Source organism: Acipenser ruthenus, chromosome 2 (assembly GCF_902713425.1).
Source record: "Acipenser ruthenus chromosome 2, fAciRut3.2 maternal haplotype, whole genome shotgun sequence".
Classification (NCBI taxonomy): domain Eukaryota; kingdom Metazoa; phylum Chordata; class Actinopteri; order Acipenseriformes; family Acipenseridae; genus Acipenser; species Acipenser ruthenus.
In genome coordinates this window covers 49,484,731-49,504,777 of record NC_081190.1, presented here as the reverse complement: position 1 = coordinate 49,504,777, position 20,047 = coordinate 49,484,731, and the positions used below count along the sequence as shown (strand labels likewise).

The 20,047-nt window shown below is 40.5% G+C and overlaps 1 protein-coding gene across 2 annotated transcripts in view; it reads right to left on the bottom strand.

Moving 5' to 3' along the window:
• LOC117408401 (netrin receptor UNC5C-like) overlaps positions 1–20,047 on the bottom strand; it is a 379,281-nt gene that overhangs the window by 227,113 nt on the left and 132,121 nt on the right. The gene's annotated exons all lie outside the window — the stretch shown is intronic.

Here is a 20,047-nt window from a genome sequence, read left to right as displayed (position 1 = left end):
TTTTTGACTCTTTCATTTTTTTCAAATACAATGGCTGATCAAGAACGAGGTAGTAATTGGAGTCTGGAATAAGTTAAGGAATTAAAACATAAGAAAGGTTACATACAAACGAGAGGAGGCCGTTCAGCCCATCTTGCTCGTTTGGTTGTTAGTAGCTTATTGATCCCATAATCTCATCAAGCAGCTTCTTGAAGGATCCCAGGGTGTCAGCTTCAACATTACTGGGGAATTGGTTCCAGACTCCCACAATTATCTGTGTAAAAAGTGCCTCCTATTTTCTGAATGTCCCTTTATCTAATCTCCATTTGTGACTCCTGGTCCTTGTTTCTTTTTCAGGTCGAAAAAGTCCCCTGGGTCGACATTGTCAATACCTTTTAGAATTTTGAATTAACTTTACGGGCTGACGAGGAGGTGAATTCATAAATAGAAGGCATGGTGCGTGATGCTGTAATTTATGATCATTCCATTCTGGGTGCCAAAAGTCAAGATTCTTTAAACAGTATTTCTCAAATCTCTGCTCTCTCACTGACTCGGGTGAGACGTTGTTGTAAGTGACTCTGCAGCTGATGCATAGTTCACACACCCTAGTCTCTGTAAGTCACCTTGGATAAAGGTGTCTGTTAAATAAACAAATAATAATAATTTTGAAGGAGTGGAAAAGCCTGCAACCTGCTCTCCACCACAATCACGTCAAACAGAAGCTGGAAACCTTTAGAGACACGCACAGTGGTGTTATAAGTAGATACATAGAATGTTTATTCTGTAGCACAGGATACAAATAGTTCTTACACAGCTTCACAGAATTGCAGGCAAACCATTTCAGGCACAGAGGTACAAACTAGAAGTTTCACTTCCCTCTCCCCTGGCACTGCTATTGCTGCCACTTTTACTGTGTCACACTGGCTTCGGAACATGTAAGCTCTTTAAATGATCCTACTAGTTACGATGTTTGAACTACATAAGTGACCGCTCCTGAGGAGCAGACAAACTGAGCACCTCTCTCTCACCCCCACTAAGCTACTGTGATTATATGTGCGGTACAACTCCGTCCACTAATACACAGATAGTTTACCTGTAACATTTTACTCTGTTTATATAAACACTCTACCTATGTACTATTGTCTGTTTTATACAAAAATACATTATTAAAATCTAAAAGCTATCAGGTAATAAGCAGCCTTATCAGTCTGTGGTAATCAGAAGTTCCAGTCAAGCTCTTTCAACTGAATTGGAGCTTTCTCATTGCCAAGGGAGACAGACAAACAAGAGGAGGCCATTCAGTCCATCTTGTTCATTTGGCTGTAATGGTTAGAGAAAAGTGGTGGTTCCACACCTTCCTCACATCAGACAGAGCGAGCATTTGCCACCAATGATATGTGCTATGGGCAGTGATGTTGTGCCAACTGCTTCAAAGCAAGAACCTGTTCAAACTTTTTCTTTTAAATGTATTTTTTAAATTGTATTTAATTTTTTTTATATAAAATAAAATCAACCAATAGAAGAGCTGCATTTTCTCCGTGGCAGTCCAATCGTAAGTGGGACATAACCCGCTGAAGGTCTTGGGAGTTTAACCTGGGAAAGTCAACGATCTGCCATGGTTTTGCAGCTGTCCAATCATTAGTGAGCAGAGGCGGGATATAAATATGCTAGGGTAAGCGGTGTAAGAATAGCTGAATTTCACACACTATTGCTTATTATAAAGACTGTTTTTGAGAATTGTATTGAGAACTTCAAAGTAATATTTCAAATTAAAAAATAAAAAAATTTTTCAAGAAGAACTTTCTCAGAAAAAACTGGGAGCAACTGATGTTCAACTAGATGAACAGAAACATAGGGATACAATACATCACAACGAGCAAGTAAGAAAAAATCGTGAGGTTCTTAAACACTTGATTGATTCTGTTGTTTACTTTGGCAAGCAAGGCACCAATTCCTCAAATAGAGAGTACCTCTAACAAGATTCAGAATGACTTAATCTCTTCGGTGTCTCAGGTTCTGCTAATTGCAATAAAAGCAGAAGTACAGGAAGCCAAGTACGTAGCTGTAATGGTAGATCTGTCTTGTGTATTCAGACTGACAGTGGCCCGAAAGAACGGTTGTTCTGTGCAAATTTGTTACATTTACTAAAATAAAAATAATAATAAAAATGCTTTTAAAAAGATCAAATTCCCATTGGCTTTTTTTTTTTTAGATTCTATTGATTTTTTAAGTATTACTATGCAAGACAGCTGCTAGAAGATTGTTACCTTTATTAAAAATGTGGACAGATTAATCTACCAGTTAATCAACTAATGCCCATAAATTAACCAATTAAAAATGTTATTATTATTATTTATTTCTTAGCAGATGCTGTTATCCAGGGCGACTTACAATTGTTACAAGATATCACATTATTTTTACATAGAATTACATTATTTTTTACACATTTTTACATACAATTAACCATTTATACAGTTGGGTTTTTACTGGAACAATCTAGGTAAAGTACCTTGCTCAAGGGTACAACAGCAGTGTCCACCATCTGGGATTGAACCCACGACCTTCCGGTCAAGAGCTACAAGGCTGCCCTCAATATATATATTTTTTCTATATTAGCATAGTTTAATTTAATTTAGATGTCTTTATTTGATTGGTTTATAGTTGTGCATGGTTTCTTTATTTTATTGTATTTTATGACATGGCTTTCTTGAGACCAGTGTAAAAGGGACATTTTAAATTAACTGTCAAGTTTATTTTGTTGTCGGTGTGTTTGTACAATTGGGGGTATTTGTCAGCCCAGATTGCAAGAACCTGGAATTATTTCTGGGGGGATGAAATCTCCCCTCAGTGGCAAAGCGTCTACATCTAATTTAGTAATTACTGTAACGCCCCACCTTTGAGGGTGTTACACATCTATGTATGCAATAGTTTGGTACTGTATTGGTCCTCTACATAAGTAGAGCTGTAGGAATCTGTGCTTTTCACTGCTCTAGGTCTCAATCTTACTTAGTGTTAAAATATCAGATAATTTTGTACTGTCGGCTGAGCACTATAATCAATTTGGGTCCTGGTAGTAGTGTAATTATAGGGAAAAAGTGATTTACATTACTGGAGTAGAAAAAGTATTGCAGGATCAATGGAAAAACTATGCATTTCATATCTTCCCAGAGGTATGTGAGCTATCCACCCACTAAGCAATTTATAAATTGCATTGTAGCACAGCCACAATTAGAACTCCTAATGGCTGAAACGAGGTCAGCAAATCATTAATCCTTGGGGGAATGTAATATCCTGATCATTGTAAAGGCCTCACTTCACTTTGACACATTAGCACCAGAGCCACCTCAGGCACATTGACCCACCCTTTAACCTAGCTAACTAATTAAAGATGGACTCATATCAGACATCCACAGTTTTCATTAGGCCTATTCATTCCCATCTCCTTTAGGCTATCCCTAGCAGATCCACCACTTTCAAAAGGTCTCAGGGAGAAATTTAAAAGGGACAGTTTTTCCTTACAGTAACATGGATATGAAATGGAGCAACACTTCCATCAAGCTAGAACCAGATTAGATGAGTGGTTAGAATGGGTCATGGCATTAATATGAGATGCTATGGGTTTTCACCCAGTCAGGGCTAGCTCAGCCCTTGCTGGTCTGAAAATGAGCACACCGGGGAATCAGACTGCCTATCGGGGGGGTGGGAAAAGATACTACTTGGTTAGAAGCCAATGGCGTCACTATGTTCCATAACATGCATGCTAGCGAAGAGAAATATGCCAGTGAAACCATGCAACTCCTCAGCATGCAAGTCAGCTCTGATCTTCAAATGGTGATGGTTTAAATCACATTTGGACTCCATTAGCTAAACTCCAGCAAATAAAATAGCCAGACAGGGGCCAAAAGAACTTCATAAAATATGATAGCTTGCACATTAAAGTGCAAGTCATCCAGCCACTCCCACTAAAGCTGGAACAATGCCAGCTTTAGGCCATGCCAGCTATAGGCCAAGAGAGAGACAGAAATCAATATTGCTAAGGGGGCTAAAACCAATTCTAAAATGTTTTTCCAATATTATAACAGCAAGAGAACATTCAAAGAGGAGGTTAAATGTCTAAGAGACACAAATGGCAAAATCATACATGAAGAAAAAAAAATAGCAAATATATTAAATGATTACTTTTCAGCTGCGCTCTACCAGGTAAACTAAAACTCTGGTGCTTTCAGTTTGGTCTACTGCCGAGGTTGCTGTGGCCACTGACTGTGTACGAGGTTTCTTTGACAACAGTAGAGAAGCTGGAAGCTTTAATCAGTTCATACATCAGGAAATGGTTGGGAGTTCCACGCTGCCTCAGCAGAGTGGGACTTTATGGTAAAGGAATACTGCAGCTACCAGTCTCTGCTCTAACCGAGGAGTTTAAGTGCGCCAAGGTCAGACTGGAAATGACTTTAGTAGAGTCACGTGATAAATGCGTAAGGGAGGCAGCACCTGTGTTGAAAACTGGAAGAAAGTGGGCAGCAAAGAAAGCTGTGGAAGATGCAAAGGCTGCCCTTCGAATTGGTGATATCATGGGGCAAGTTCAGCATGGAAGAGGGGGTCTTGGTTTCAGTTCAACTCCTCCTACATGGCACAAGGCGGCCCCAGCTCAAAGGAGGAAGCTGGTAGTCAACGAGGTGCAAAAGCAGGAGGAGAGGATGAGGTGTATAAAGGCCATTTCCCAGGCCAAGCAGGGAGAATGGATGAGATGGGAGAGTGTGGAACAACGCAAGATTGGCTGGAAAGACCTATGGTCAATGGAACAGAGCAGGATCAGTTTCCTCATCAGGTCAACATATGATGTTCTCCCATCACCACAGAACCTAAACCTCTGGGTAGGAGAGGATCCCTCATGTCCTTTGTGTTCATCACCTGCAACATTAAGGCACATTTTGACAGGATGTAAGGTGGCTCTTAGCCAAGGACGGTTTACTTGGCGCCATGACCAGGTGCTGCGATGTTTGGCCTTAGCATTGGAAGACAAGCGTAACATGACCAATAAGTTGTCACCTGTTCCATCAAAACATTACACACAAAAGACAACATTCCTCCGCCCAGGAGAGCAACCACCAAGAAAAGGTGTTAAAACCAATTCTCGCCCAGGACAACTGGAAGCTGCTAGAGACTGGAAAATGCTAGCAGATGTTGGTCAACGGCTTATTTTTCCACCTGAGATTGCCACCACTAACCTTCGACCAGATATTGTCTTGTGGTCTGGATCAGCACGCCTTGTTCACCTGGTAGAGTTAACAGTGCCATGGGAGGATGCTGTAGATGAGGCATATGAGAGGAAGAAACTGCGGTATGCTCAACTAGCCACTGAAGCGGAACAGCGAGGATGGAGAGTTCGGGTTTACCCAGTGGAAGTGGGTTGTCGAGGATTTGTGGCACACTCTACAACCCGGTTTCTCAGAGACGTCGGATTCAGTGGCCAAGAGTTGCGTCGCACAGTGAAGAACTTATCTGAAGCAGCAGAAAGGAGCAGCAACTGGCTGTGGTTGAGACGGAAAGATTCTGGCTGGGGACAGGTAAGTAAGCTGGGCTGAGTTGAGTGGGGGACGGAGGGGGGTGATGCTGGGACGCCAGAATCACCGTCGAGCCCTCTTGAGGTGTCGTGGGCTAGTCGACGAAACACTGAGGATGGAAGGTGCCCACTTGAAAACCCCAGAGATGTACCCTACTTAGCTCAATCCAGACGGTTGTCATGCTGATGCGCTGGGGAGGCCGCACTTTGGTTGATCCCCGGAGCCAGCATCGCAGCCGTTGTGTGTGCTGATGCGCCAGGGAGGCAAAATAAGCTGATCCCTGGAGCCAGCATTACACTTCAGCCATTAACACCAGACAGAAGGATATCTACATCATCATATGGAAGGAAACGTAAATGGATGGAGACACATATGGATCACATTAGTTTACTGTAAAGCTACGTCTTAGTTGGTGCTTATCTTGGCGAGAGCCGAGTTCAAATCAGCATGAAGTTTTAACATCTACTCTCGTGTAATGGAAATCATGAAGATCTGGATACGTCCAGTGACTGCTGTGAATAGTGCAGCTGGCAACAAGGGAAAGACCTTGTGACAGCCTGGAGAGACAGCTGACAGGAGGAAAGAGACCCCATTGGGGCTGGTAAGGGTTAGCTACCCTTGTCGGCAGTATCCAGCTCTGTGTTTACAGGATGCTGGAGACACCCGCCCAAGGCTTCTAAGAAATTAAAGAGAAAAATACCCCTAGAGTCTGCGAGAGCGGGGGCGGAAGATGACTCAACGTTGGACAACACGGTTAACGACTTAGGAACGGAAACGGATATGAGTATGGAGAGTACTTCACAAAAGACTAGTTCAAGATCTGCAGTTAACAAAGACATGGAACTCCAGGTTTGTGTCTGCGGCTGGAGCAAGGCGACAACGGTCAGGGGTTTGAAGATTCATCAAGGGAGAATGAAATGCTTGAGGGAGAAGGGACAAGGGCCTCGCATTGATCAGTACTTCTTACGAAGTCAGTCAAGTCAGTCGAATGAAATCCAGCGACAGGAAGCAAACCACAGTTCGCAGGATATCAGCACCCCTGTCATAGATGTGAGGAGGACTTGCATGGACACAGTTAGTGATGAACCTAATGATCCTTGTGAACCCGGTCAGACAAACCAGCATAAGAGAGAAAAGAACCTCAACGGGCACAAGCCTGGAGTTAAATGGCCAAGAGCTTGTGAGAAAACTGCATGGGACACAGTAAACACAGATCTCTGCGTTGCATTGGAAAGATTAAGTGGAACAGTTGAAAAGAAGCTGGATAAATTTGGGGACATCATCTACGCATATGGAAGTGAGAGGTTTGGAGTTGAAAAAAGGAAGGAAAAAGTACAAACTATTCCTGGAAAGTCTAGACGGCAGCAAGAGATTGAACGCTTAGTTAGAGAAAGGAGACAGCTGAGGAACCAATGGAGAAGAGCAGAACAAAGTCAGAAGGAGGGACTCAATCTCTTACAAAGGGTCATAAAAGATAAGCTTGCAACATTGCGCAGAGCTGAGCGCCTACGGAAACGCTACAAAAAGAAGGAGCGTGCGAGAGCTAACTTTTATAAAGACCCATTCAAATTTGTAAAGAAGTTATTCACCAGTGAGAAGAATGGCACACTAAAAGCATCTAAGGTTGAGCTGGAGAGATATTTGGAGGAAACACATACAGATTCAAAAAGGCAGGAGCCTATGTCAATTCCGTCAGACATCCCACCTATCAATCCACCAGAATACCAAATGGAGGACTGTGCACCTAAGTGGAAAGAAATAGAGCAAGCTGTGAAAAAAGCAAGGGCTTCATCATCTCCAGGGCCTAATGGAGTTCCGTACAGAGTGTACAAGAGTGCTTCAGGAGTTCTACGAATTCTGTGGAAATTGATGAAAGTGGCATGGGAAAAACAGGTTGTACCAAGAGCATGGCGCCGAGCAGGTGGAGTCTTTATACCTAAAGAAAGAGATTCTACAAGCATCAGTCAGTTTCGTCCCATTTCCCTATTAAACGTAGAAGGCAAGATTTTCTTCAGCATTATTGCTCAGAGATTGTCAGCTTACCTATTAAAGAACTGCTTCATTGACACTTCAATACAAAAAGCGGGCATTCCAGGTTTCCCAGGTTGCTTAGAACACATCAATGTGATCTGGCAACAAATTCAATCAGCTAAAAAGGAGAGGAAGGAGCTCCATGTGACATTCCTGGATTTGGCTAATGCATATGGTTCAGTGCCACATGAACTACTTTGGGCAGCATTTGATTTTTTCAGTGTACCGATGACAATAACAAATTTAGTGAAAGCCTATTTTGGAGATTTGCAATTCAGTTTTTCAACTTCAGAATTCAGCACTACATGGCAATGCCTAGAGGTTGGAATAATGGCAGGATGCACCATTTCTCCACTGGCTTTTACCATGGCAATGGAAGTAATCATTAGGGCATCAAAATGGGTAGTAGGAGGAGAGCGCTTGGCTTCTGGAATGCGACTACCACCAATTCGAGCATACATGGATGACATGACAACCATGACTACAACAGTAGCCTGCACTAATCGATTATTGGGCAAATTAACCAATAACATTGAATGGGCACGAATGCAATTCAAGCCCACTAAATCAAGGAGCATCTCTATAATTAAAGGCAAAGTAGTAGATAAAACATTCTTCATTAATGGTGAGGCAATACCAACAGTGTCTGAGAAGCCAGTGAAGAGTCTTGGGAGATGGTACGACGGGGATCTAAAGGACACAGTTCGTGTGGGAGAAGTTAGACAACAAGCAGTGGAAGGGTTGAAGAGCATAGACAGCTGCGCTCTACCAGGTAAACTAAAACTCTGGTGCTTTCAGTTTGGTCTACTGCCGAGGTTGCTGTGGCCACTGACTGTGTACGAGGTTTCTTTGACAACAGTAGAGAAGCTGGAAGCTTTAATCAGTTCATACATCAGGAAATGGTTGGGAGTTCCACGCTGCCTCAGCAGAGTGGGACTTTATGGTAAAGGAATACTGCAGCTACCAGTCTCTGCTCTAACCGAGGAGTTTAAGTGCGCCAAGGTCAGACTGGAAATGACTTTAGTAGAGTCACGTGATAAATGCGTAAGGGAGGCAGCACCTGTGTTGAAAACTGGAAGAAAGTGGGCAGCAAAGAAAGCTGTGGAAGATGCAAAGGCTGCCCTTCGAATTGGTGATATCATGGGGCAAGTTCAGCATGGAAGAGGGGGTCTTGGTTTCAGTTCAACTCCTCCTACATGGCACAAGGCGGCCCCAGCTCAAAGGAGGAAGCTGGTAGTCAACGAGGTGCAAAAGCAGGAGGAGAGGATGAGGTGTATAAAGGCCATTTCCCAGGCCAAGCAGGGAGAATGGATGAGATGGGAGAGTGTGGAACAACGCAAGATTGGCTGGAAAGACCTATGGTCAATGGAACAGAGCAGGATCAGTTTCCTCATCAGGTCAACATATGATGTTCTCCCATCACCACAGAACCTAAACCTCTGGGTAGGAGAGGATCCCTCATGTCCTTTGTGTTCATCACCTGCAACATTAAGGCACATTTTGACAGGATGTAAGGTGGCTCTTAGCCAAGGACGGTTTACTTGGCGCCATGACCAGGTGCTGCGATGTTTGGCCTTAGCATTGGAAGACAAGCGTAACATGACCAATAAGTTGTCACCTGTTCCATCAAAACATTACACACAAAAGACAACATTCCTCCGCCCAGGAGAGCAACCACCAAGAAAAGGTGTTAAAACCAATTCTCGCCCAGGACAACTGGAAGCTGCTAGAGACTGGAAAATGCTAGCAGATGTTGGTCAACGGCTTATTTTTCCACCTGAGATTGCCACCACTAACCTTCGACCAGATATTGTCTTGTGGTCTGGATCAGCACGCCTTGTTCACCTGGTAGAGTTAACAGTGCCATGGGAGGATGCTGTAGATGAGGCATATGAGAGGAAGAAACTGCGGTATGCTCAACTAGCCACTGAAGCGGAACAGCGAGGATGGAGAGTTCGGGTTTACCCAGTGGAAGTGGGTTGTCGAGGATTTGTGGCACACTCTACAACCCGGTTTCTCAGAGACGTCGGATTCAGTGGCCAAGAGTTGCGTCGCACAGTGAAGAACTTATCTGAAGCAGCAGAAAGGAGCAGCAACTGGCTGTGGTTGAGACGGAAAGATTCTGGCTGGGGACAGGTAAGTAAGCTGGGCTGAGTTGAGTGGGGGACGGAGGGGGGTGATGCTGGAACGCCAGAATCACCGTCGAGCCCTCTTGAGGTGTCGTGGGCTAGTCGACGAAACACTGAGGATGGAAGGTGCCCACTTGAAAACCCCAGAGATGTACCCTACTTAGCTCAATCCAGACGGTTGTCATGCTGATGCGCTGGGGAGGCCGCACTTTGGTTGATCCCCGGAGCCAGCATCGCAGCCGTTGTGTGTGCTGATGCGCCAGGGAGGCAAAATAAGCTGATCCCTGGAGCCAGCATTACACTTCAGCCATTAACACCAGACAGAAGGATATCTACATCATCATATGGAAGGAAACGTAAATGGATGGAGACACATATGGATCACATTAGTTTACTGTAAAGCTACGTCTTAGTTGGTGCTTATCTTGGCGAGAGCCGAGTTCAAATCAGCATGAAGTTTTAACATCTACTCTCGTGTAATGGAAATCACAGGTTTTTACAAAGGAGGACACGGACAACATGCCTCACATGTCGACCTGTTTCTATCCAATTTTAAATAACTTTAGCATAACAGAGGCAGAAGTGTTAAAGACACAAGGAGCTCTTAAAATAAACAAATCCCCTGGGCCGGATGAGATCCTCCCAATAGTACTCAAAGAAATGAAAGAAGTTATTTACAAACCGCTAACCAAGACCATGCAACAGTCTCTTGACACAGGGGTTGTACTGACAGACTGGAAAATTGCAAATGTAATACCGATCCACAAAAAGGGAGACAAAACCGAACCAGGTAACTACAGACCAATAAGCCTGACTTCTATTATATGTAAACTTATGGAAACTATAATAAGATCTAAAATGGAAAAATACCTACATGGTAACAATATCCTGGGAGACAGTCAGCATGGTTTTAGGAAAGGGAGATCGTGTCTAACTAACCTGCTTGACTTTTTTGAGGATGCAACATTGACAATGGATAATTGCAAAGCATACGACATGGTTTATTTAGATTTCCAGAAAGCTTTTGACAAAGTCCCGCATAAAAGATTAATTCTCCAACTGAACGCAGTAGGGATTCAAGGAAATGCATGCACATGGACTAGGGAGTGGTTAACATGTAGAAAACAGAAAGTACTGATTAGAGGAGAAACCTCAAAATGAGCAAGAAGGGCTGAATGGCCTCCTCATGTTTGTAAACTTTCTTATGTTCTTATGTGACAGACTGGGGTGTTTTGTCACGGTTCTTTCGGCTCTTGAACACAGTCTTTCAGAACCAAGCACTCTGGACAACAGTATTTTATTGTAAACAGGGCGGTGTCTGTATGTTTATTATCTTATTATGGTGTTCTCTTTATCCAGAGTCACACAAATCAAATGTCAACAACGTAAACGAAATAAACCAAACAAAACCTAGCTCTTTATTAAAGAGCACTAACTACACCTTTTAATTATCTTTTAACTACCACTTTCTATAAGTCAGACAGCTAAGCTGTTTACTGACAAAACAGAACACTTAAACTAGGCAATAACTGTTTCCCCTAGGTAGAACACCAACCTTTAATCTGTTCCAGCACGTATCGGTCTCTCTGTATGTCATACCCTTTGCACACACTCTCGTTTGAAAAAACCCATGCTCTTTTATGGCTGCCTAATTGGAGACAGATGAAAACCCTTGTCTCAAAATGGTCGCCCCTGTGGAACTCTGGGAATTGTAGTCTTTTCTGACAACTTACTTGTGTAACCCAAATTCAATGGAGAGGATACAAGCTTCTTGTCACTTTTGGACCAATATACACACCGTCCACCACTTTCCCATATATTTTATAGTTCATTGTCAGTATGCAGACAGGCTAAAAGAATTGAATCTATTCAGTCTTGAACAAAGAAGACTACGCAGTGATCTGATTCAAGCATTCAAATTCCTAAAAGGTATAGACAATGTCGACCCAGGGGACTTTTTTGACCTGAAAAAAGAAACAACGACCAGGGGTCACAAATGGAGATTAGATAAAGGGGCATTCAGAACAGAAAATAGGAGGCACTTTTTTACACAGAGAATTGTGAGGGTCTGGGACCAACTCCCCGGTAATGTTGTTGAAGCTGACACCCTGGGATCGTTCAAGAAGCTGCTTGATGAGATTCTGGGATCAATAAGCTACTAACAACCAAACGAGCAAGATGGGCTGAATGGCCTCCTCTCGTTTGTAAACTTTCTTATGTTCTTATGTTCTTATTTGCAAATACACCAAATTCATAACGTTCCAACTTTAACAAAAAACACTTTTGATGACCTGAAAGGTCAGACGTTAAACTTATTTCACTGTGGATGAATAATAAGGCTGTAAGACCCATAAACCTTAATAATGAAAACACACAGGGTGTCTCTTTTAAATACACATACTTCTAACAAACAGCCTCTGTACATGTGAATGGGGTTGCTGTCAGAATTCTTGGGAGGGGGCAATTTATCCCCAGGAGTCAACTGTTGGTGAAAATCATTACTAATACTAATTAGTATTGGTAATTAGTATTAATAAAAATACAGCCACACAACCTGTGACATGGACCAGAAATTAGTTACCTACCAAGCTAACACATTTACAGAACCTGTGGAGTTACTGTGCTAGGTAACGAGGCAGCTGTTGGCATCAAAAAATCATGCATGCATTTTTGAAACTATGCTCTTGCAGTAGATAAAACAAGTATCCATTACAAGAACTAATCAATACACAAAAACTGAAAACAAGATTCTGTGAAAGATACTGTAGGTAATGGCAGGAGACATCTTTAGGGAGTTATTAGACTTGGTAAAGGTGAAACTGACTGCACTCCATTAGTATAGTAAACAGCTAGATATGTTTTAAATACATTTTGGATGCTTGATATAAAAATATACTTGATAACCATAATAAAAAATAATTGTAAAAAACAAAAAAAGGAGTCTACCACTACTATCAATAATGCATCTTTTAACCTGCTTATATGTGCTTTCATTTTTGAGGGTGGTTCAAAACTCCTGTGCACATACTGTATTTTCCATGTACTGTACATTATTTACAGTACCTACAAATAGAATGGCCAGCCTCAGGTGGCTCTGTTTATATGCACATTAAACACATTAGCATTCTGTATTTATGAATAAAAATGTGTGATTTGATATTTCCTCTGCAAAAAAGTTTCCATCACTTCCTGTGGTGATGGCTGGAGGGCTAAATACCAGGGAAAGGTTTACGTTTCCTCTTCCTACTGCCCTTGGTGAGCGACAGTTGGAGGGGTCAACTCGGCATGACAAAAAATGCAATGGCAGCTTCCCAAGCCCTGGAGTAACTGGGCATCACATCTAAGCACATGCAGCAAGCACAGACGGCCTCACTAGTACCACTGCAAAAAAATGAACTGTGCCCACAGTGGGGTTCTTGTCTATTTACCACATTTGTTCCCCAATGCAATTATTCATGTCCATTCAATCTGTGCCATCCTGACAGAAGGACGATTAGTCTGTCAGAGGCAATCTGCTGAAAGCAGGGCCCATTTCAGTTATTTATTTTAAAATAATATACACCTCACAGCAACAACACTTTGTTTATGTAATATTTCTCTGCCTTAAGTTTCCTTACAGAATTATAACTGGTGTTTTTGAAAACCGATGTACTGTAGAATCCATTACTGTAGAATCCATTGTCTACTATCTAAAACATTGAGTGGTAGGACTACTAAGATGGGCCAGTCACAGCGCAAACATACCACAATTTGCATTTTCCTTCCGACAATTTGCAAAGTATACATTTTGTCTTATGTAGTAATAAAAAATATGTTTATAAAGAGAGCCACAATATACTCATTTAAATATTTGTTGCATCATCTTAGCGAGATCTTTAGTATTGCGAGAGTTGTCAACATTTTTTTTTAATAAATAATGAAAGGCAGTTTAATCTCATCAGAGTCTATAGTGGGGCCCTCACCTTCACCCCCAAATAAAAATGTGTTTCTATCAAAAAGCTTTTCATAATCATACAGTAGCCCCTCGCTAAACCAGACATGTTTGCCCAACTAAGGAGGTGTCAGGTTTTAAAAAAATACAATACAATCGCACACGCATACATTTATGGTGCTCAGTGTATTTTAAATGTATAAATCACTGTCCTGAAATAACACTAATGTGTTTACATTATGCAAAAATTTAAATCTGTACAGTAGGCATATACAGTACAGTAATAAAATCAAATGAATACCTAGCACACTTTATTTTTACTTTAGCCTCTAGGCTACCAGTAACATAAAATACATCATTCTGCTGCACTGCACACATTGGTGTAAAATGCGAATAAAAGATTATTTTAAATTTAAACTAAATGATTTTAGCATTTTTTTTATAATTATTATTTTTGACTTGGCCTACTTAGTAGCCTAGAAAATTAACACAAAATAGATCACGGTGCCGCATTGACAAGTTACAGGAGGTACTCACAGGAGGACAGTCAATTCTCATTAATATGAATTTCAAGGGACCAGCAACAAATTTTGCATTATATCACTAATTTGTATTATCATGATTAGTCTATAAGCCAAATGTATAGTTTTTATGTAAGTTAGTCAATGTTGCAGTGCACCTGCACATTAGCTGTGTAGGTGTGTTTCCCATTCCTATAAAGATGCTCAGAATGAGCTGGAGGGGTTAGCGGCACATGTATGCAGTCTGTTGTTCCCAACACATTGGGGAAACCAATGTTTTCAAGGCTTGTAAGTAGACCCTGCTTTTAGGGAAAAAGAGATATTTGTTCATCTAAAAAATGCACAGAGCACAACTGGCAACGCACGAGAAAAAGCGGACTGGGAAATGCCAACAACAATTGCAACTGTTTAAAACATGCTTTCAAAAGTTCTTAACAAATTGATGCAATTGTAAATATCTCAATTGTCAGCACCTTTTATTTCATCTAATTATAATATTGGAGAACCCTCATTTACACTATCTCCACCCCATTTTTGCAAATGTATGCAGCAACGCCCATAATTGCATATTAATCTGAGGCTGAACAGCAAAGCAAAACTGCTGCCGCAAAGCATTCCCTAAAAATTAGCTAACAGCATTGCACATGTTTAGTACATTTCACCCTAGACTTAAGACTCATTTGCAACTGGTTTGATTTTTCAACTTATATGGGACAATTGATTTTTCAATTTAAATTGGACAATTTGTTAATTTTCACTTTTAATCTAATCCTGCAAGGTAACTGTAGATTAACTAGTTAGGTTTTCTCAAGACTTTGCCATTGGCCCAAAAAAAAAAAAAAAACATTTTAAAGCCATTCAAGCAAGAATTAACATGTGTAGCTGATATTAGCTTTGTGATACATCTTTGAATTCAGTATCTAATCAATATACAGTGTAGCAAGCCAGGCCGTGAATCAATGTGGAATGTATATGGGTTAGTCTTTATTCAGAACAGATAGACAACCTGCTTACTTAATGGCAAGAGAGTGCATATTGATTTGTAAGGTTATCAATTCAACTACTAGACATTACACATCTTAGCAAAGTGCTGGGGTAATAAAATTTGTTAAAGGAGACAGAAAATAACTTGTATGCCTGTAAGGAAACATCCATTATTCTACTGTCTATAAAAAATCATGACACCCAAGAAGGCAGCTGTTCTAACAGTATCCTTATTTTCTACCTGTAAACATGATAGTTGATCTACACTAGTGGTTCCCAACCTGTGTTCTGTGGACCTTTAGGGATCCGCGGGGCCAGCCTTAGGGACACACAAAGCATGCGGCTGTGTGGGGCATCAGATTGGAGGGGCACCACGTTGGACGGGTCACAAAAAAATAAAAACATTGGACGGGTCACAAAAAAATAAAAACATTGGATGGGTCACCAGACACCATCCAACAGTGCAGGTTGCTGTGGGTGTGTTTGCTTAAAAAAAAAAAGCGTCATTGTCTTGCACTTCTCAATTAATTTTAACATAATTTTGCGTCCCGTGAAATTCACGTGAACGTCTGAGCTCGACTGAAATAAGACAGACAGTAGAGTTATGGAGAGGAGAGCTATGCACAATTGGTGGTGCAAAGTTCAACTTAAAGGTAATTTTTTTGTTAATTTAATTTATTTATTTAATTTTATTCTGTTAATGTTTGTAGTTGTTGTATGTTACTAGTTTACAGAGACACAGCGACAGCCATTAAGTGGATACCATACCATTAGCAATCGACAAACTATAGCCAAATGCTATTCCAGTTCAGCAGTGTTTGCGTTTTGCGGTGTGAATTTATGAAACTCCACTCCTGCTGGAGCCTAAACAATCAGCTTTCATCATTGTGCTGAGTTACATCAGTTCAGCCCAAAAGTAAATATAGCATTCTGAACAACAGAAAGGGCCCATACTGCTTCAAGCTAATTCCACCCTTGGCAAACTTTTGAGCTATTAAAAATAAATAACATTTGTTTTGAGACTTTTTTTTTTGAACTCTTTAGGGTCGGCCCAATGTTAAAAATCAGGCACGTTAAGAGACAGTCCTGCTTGCTGGGCACCATTCAAAAGACGAGGTTTGGGGCTTTCCAACGAATGAGGTTCTATTTGGTATCGACTCCCCTAATTATTGCTGGGCTGTATGACAGACCTACTTCAGTGTAGTAGAACATAAGAAAGTTTACAAACGAGAGAAGGCCATTCATCTTGCTCGTTTGGTTGTTAGTAGCTTATTGATCCCAGAATCTCATCAAGCAGCTTCTTGAATGATCCCAGGGTGTCAGCTTCAACAGCATTACTGGGGAGTTGGTTCCAGACCCTCACAATTCTCTGTGTAAAAAAGTGCCTCTTATTTTCTGTTCTGAATGCCCCTTTATCTAATCTCCATTTATAACCCCTGGTCCTTGTTTCTTTTTTTCAGGTCAAAAAAGTCCCCTGGTTCGACATTTTCTATACCTTTTAGGATTTTGAATGCTTGAATCAGATCACCCTGTAGTCTTCTTTGTTCAAGACTGAATAGATTCAATTCTTTTAGCCTGTCTGCATACGACATGCCTTTTAAACCCGGGATAATTCTGGTTGCTCTTCTTTGCACTCTTTCTAGAGCAGCAATGTCATTTTTGTAACGAGGTGACCAGAACTGAACACAATATTCTAGGTGAGGTCTAACTAATGCATTGTAAAGTTTTAACATTACTTCCCTTGATTTAAATTCAGCAGCCCTAATTATCCTCACTTAACTATCAACTATTAGGCCTATGTTTTCACATACCTAAAAAAAGCCTTGATTAATATAATTTAGATGTTTTATTTAATATCATGTAATCAAAGAAACTACAGAACAATATCGCAAAAGTCTACCGGAAGCAATAATAGTTGTACAGTAGTATTTAAGGCATGTTGGAATTAGAAATGTCACATTTTTAAATGGCAGTTTTTCGCTAAGTATGGAAAACTACAAAGCAGTATGTAATTCAGTATGTTAGTGTAGCATTATTCCACAGGCTTCACTCGACTGTGAAGCAAAATCAGTTATATAGGGAGATATATGAACTTTTGACCATAGCTGTACTGCAAATGCACTGTATTCTAATAGACACATTACAACTGTACATGCAATACTGGCAAAATACAATAAACATAGCCTCGATTTACGATGGTCTGTACTGTTTAGCGAGATGTGTTTATATATTTCACCCATAATATTAATGTTATAGTTTATTACATATGATGTAACTAAAGCTTGGAACTTTTTGTCTAAACAAATTCTCCACAATGCACAAACAGCATCCCTAAATCACTGTCAGCCAAAAGGCTAAAATCTGTTTATTCCATCAACTTGGAATATTACTAACAGACGGTTAAAATTCAGTATTTAAAATAAAAAATACATGCTTTTGGGATATTAATTGTGTTTAAGTTTGTTCATAGAATGATGTTTTTGCTTTTTCGTACTAACTTTTGTACTTGATAACATTAATTTAAAAATCCAATTGATGCCTACGATTAATATGTTTTAATACGTTTTGTGACTAATTTTAACCTATTAACAGTGGTGGTGCCAGGGTCTCCCCGTTGATGGAGCTGAGGGGGGCTAGGCAAAGATTTGAGGGGGCTACTCTCCACTTTGTGTGGGCACGTATATTGAGTGTCAATGTTTTGATATGTCTTGCAAAACTTCAGTATTAGGATGGCGGAATCTGATGCAGATTAAGTGCCTGTTAATAATAATAATAATAATAATAATAATAATAATAATAATAATAATAATAATAATAATAATAATCAGACGCCTTTATCCAACACAATTTACAAGGGTTGTTGTAACAGGGCAGAGGCTGAGCATGAACCGGCGACGCTGCACACCTCAAGCGAGCGTCCAATCGCTCCCATGTGAATGGGGCCTTAGAGCTGATGATCTGATCAGAGATCAGAAAAACAGGTGGTCTCGGCTCGTTTGGGCAGTCGACCCTGGTGTGGATCTATTCTTTTTGCCCTGTGTGAATGCTAACCTGTCTGGAGGTGGATCATTTCTAATCACACCAGCCCAGGACTCACATGGCATGTATGATCATATTTATTTAAACATTAGTCTTCATACACTGTGAAGATTCTGCTAGCTCTGGAAATCAGATCTATTCTACAGAGTCATTTGGTAATAAGCTTGATGGTAATAGTAGTTCCAGTCCTTCATTTGACATGTTTTATGATTAATTTGAATTGGGTTTTAAAGCATACATATTTTAAAGCTGACCAAGCAGATTGTAAAATGGATACATGTATGCTGCTTGTTTAAGTCTGGTTTGGTACACAGTTATATACAAAGTTGCAATTTTCAACTGTGATATTCTTGCATAATTGCTACATTGTATTGCTGAGTATTGCAATTATACAAAAGCACTGCAAAGAAGTAAAATCCTACAGACAATGTAACGTAACAAAAATGGCCAATTTCTTTGATAGAGAACTAGCGAAACACTAGTTTTCTATCTATATTTGATTAAATGTTTTAGTTATGGGAGAATACATCTGAAGAATGTTTTGTTAAAGATGTGGTAGCAGCTAGTTTACAAACCTTGACATTTCACTGCGCAGGGGAAACGTTGTTGTAAGGCAAATACATTGATTGAGCATCTTTTTTGTCCTGTATAGAAAAGCTTGTTGCCTTTTGAGCTGTCTGTCGTATCACTTTTACTGCCCACTTAGGTTATTTGTTTATTTAGCAGACGCCTTTATCCAAGGCGACTTACAGAGACTAGGGTGTGTGAACTATGCATCAGCTGCAGAGTCACTTACAACTACGTCTCACCCGAAAGACGGAGCACAAGGAGGTTAAGTGACTTGCTCAGGGTCACACAATGAGTCAGTGGCTGAGGTGGGATTTGAACTGGGGACCTCCTGGTTACAAGCCCTTTTCTTTAACTACTGGACCACACAGCCTCCTATACATTGATACAATGTTGAAATAAAACCTTAAACACAAATAACATAGACATAATAAAAAATCCCCATTGTTCATTGTTATTCACCATTATCTACACATCGAAAAATACAGTGCAGCATAAAAATCAACTGGGCATTCAATGCCCTTGTGTGAATGGAGAGTAAAACACAATATGAAAGAGTCGGGCTAGTTTGCAGTTGTGGTTTTAGAGCTTTTAACGAGATCTCATCTCACCAACACAGGGCAGGATCTGTAACGGCAGTGTGTCACACAACACTGCCCGTTACACTGTAATAAAATAAGCAGTCATGAAATGGACAGACAACTAACATTTATAGGTTATAGTTAAATGTTTAAGCAAGTTGAAATAATTAGAAACTTTGAATGAAATTGATTGTTAACAACTGAAATTTAAACTAAATGTAATGTTTAAAAGTAAACCAATAACAGTTGCTAAATATGTTTTTTAAATAGAAACTAGTAGGAACTTTTGAACGTAAGGAAATGGAATCAACACAAGAGTTTGTGAGCTAGCATTTACTGGAGGGAATGTTTAGTAGCAACGCAGTTCCCCCTTCAGCACAAAGCAGTTCACGTTGAATGTCTGTACTGTATTGTTGGTCCCTGGTTAAAGTCGCCTTGTTGAAGACGATACTTGGAATGGTTTTCGATTGTTTAAAGCCACATGAAGTCTCTGAAAAGTCTCACATGCAAAGCACACGAAGAGGAGCAGCAATCACTATGTGTTGTATGTTAGGAGGTGTTGTCGAAAGTTTGAAGCCAGCCAATCTTCAGCGCCACTTAGAAACGAAACACAGTGACCCAGACTCCAAAAACGAGTGGATTAGAAACCCATTTGTGAACGTTGACAGTGAAATGCACACAAACTTGACATCAAAGGAGGAAGACAGCCTAACAGAGCTATGTG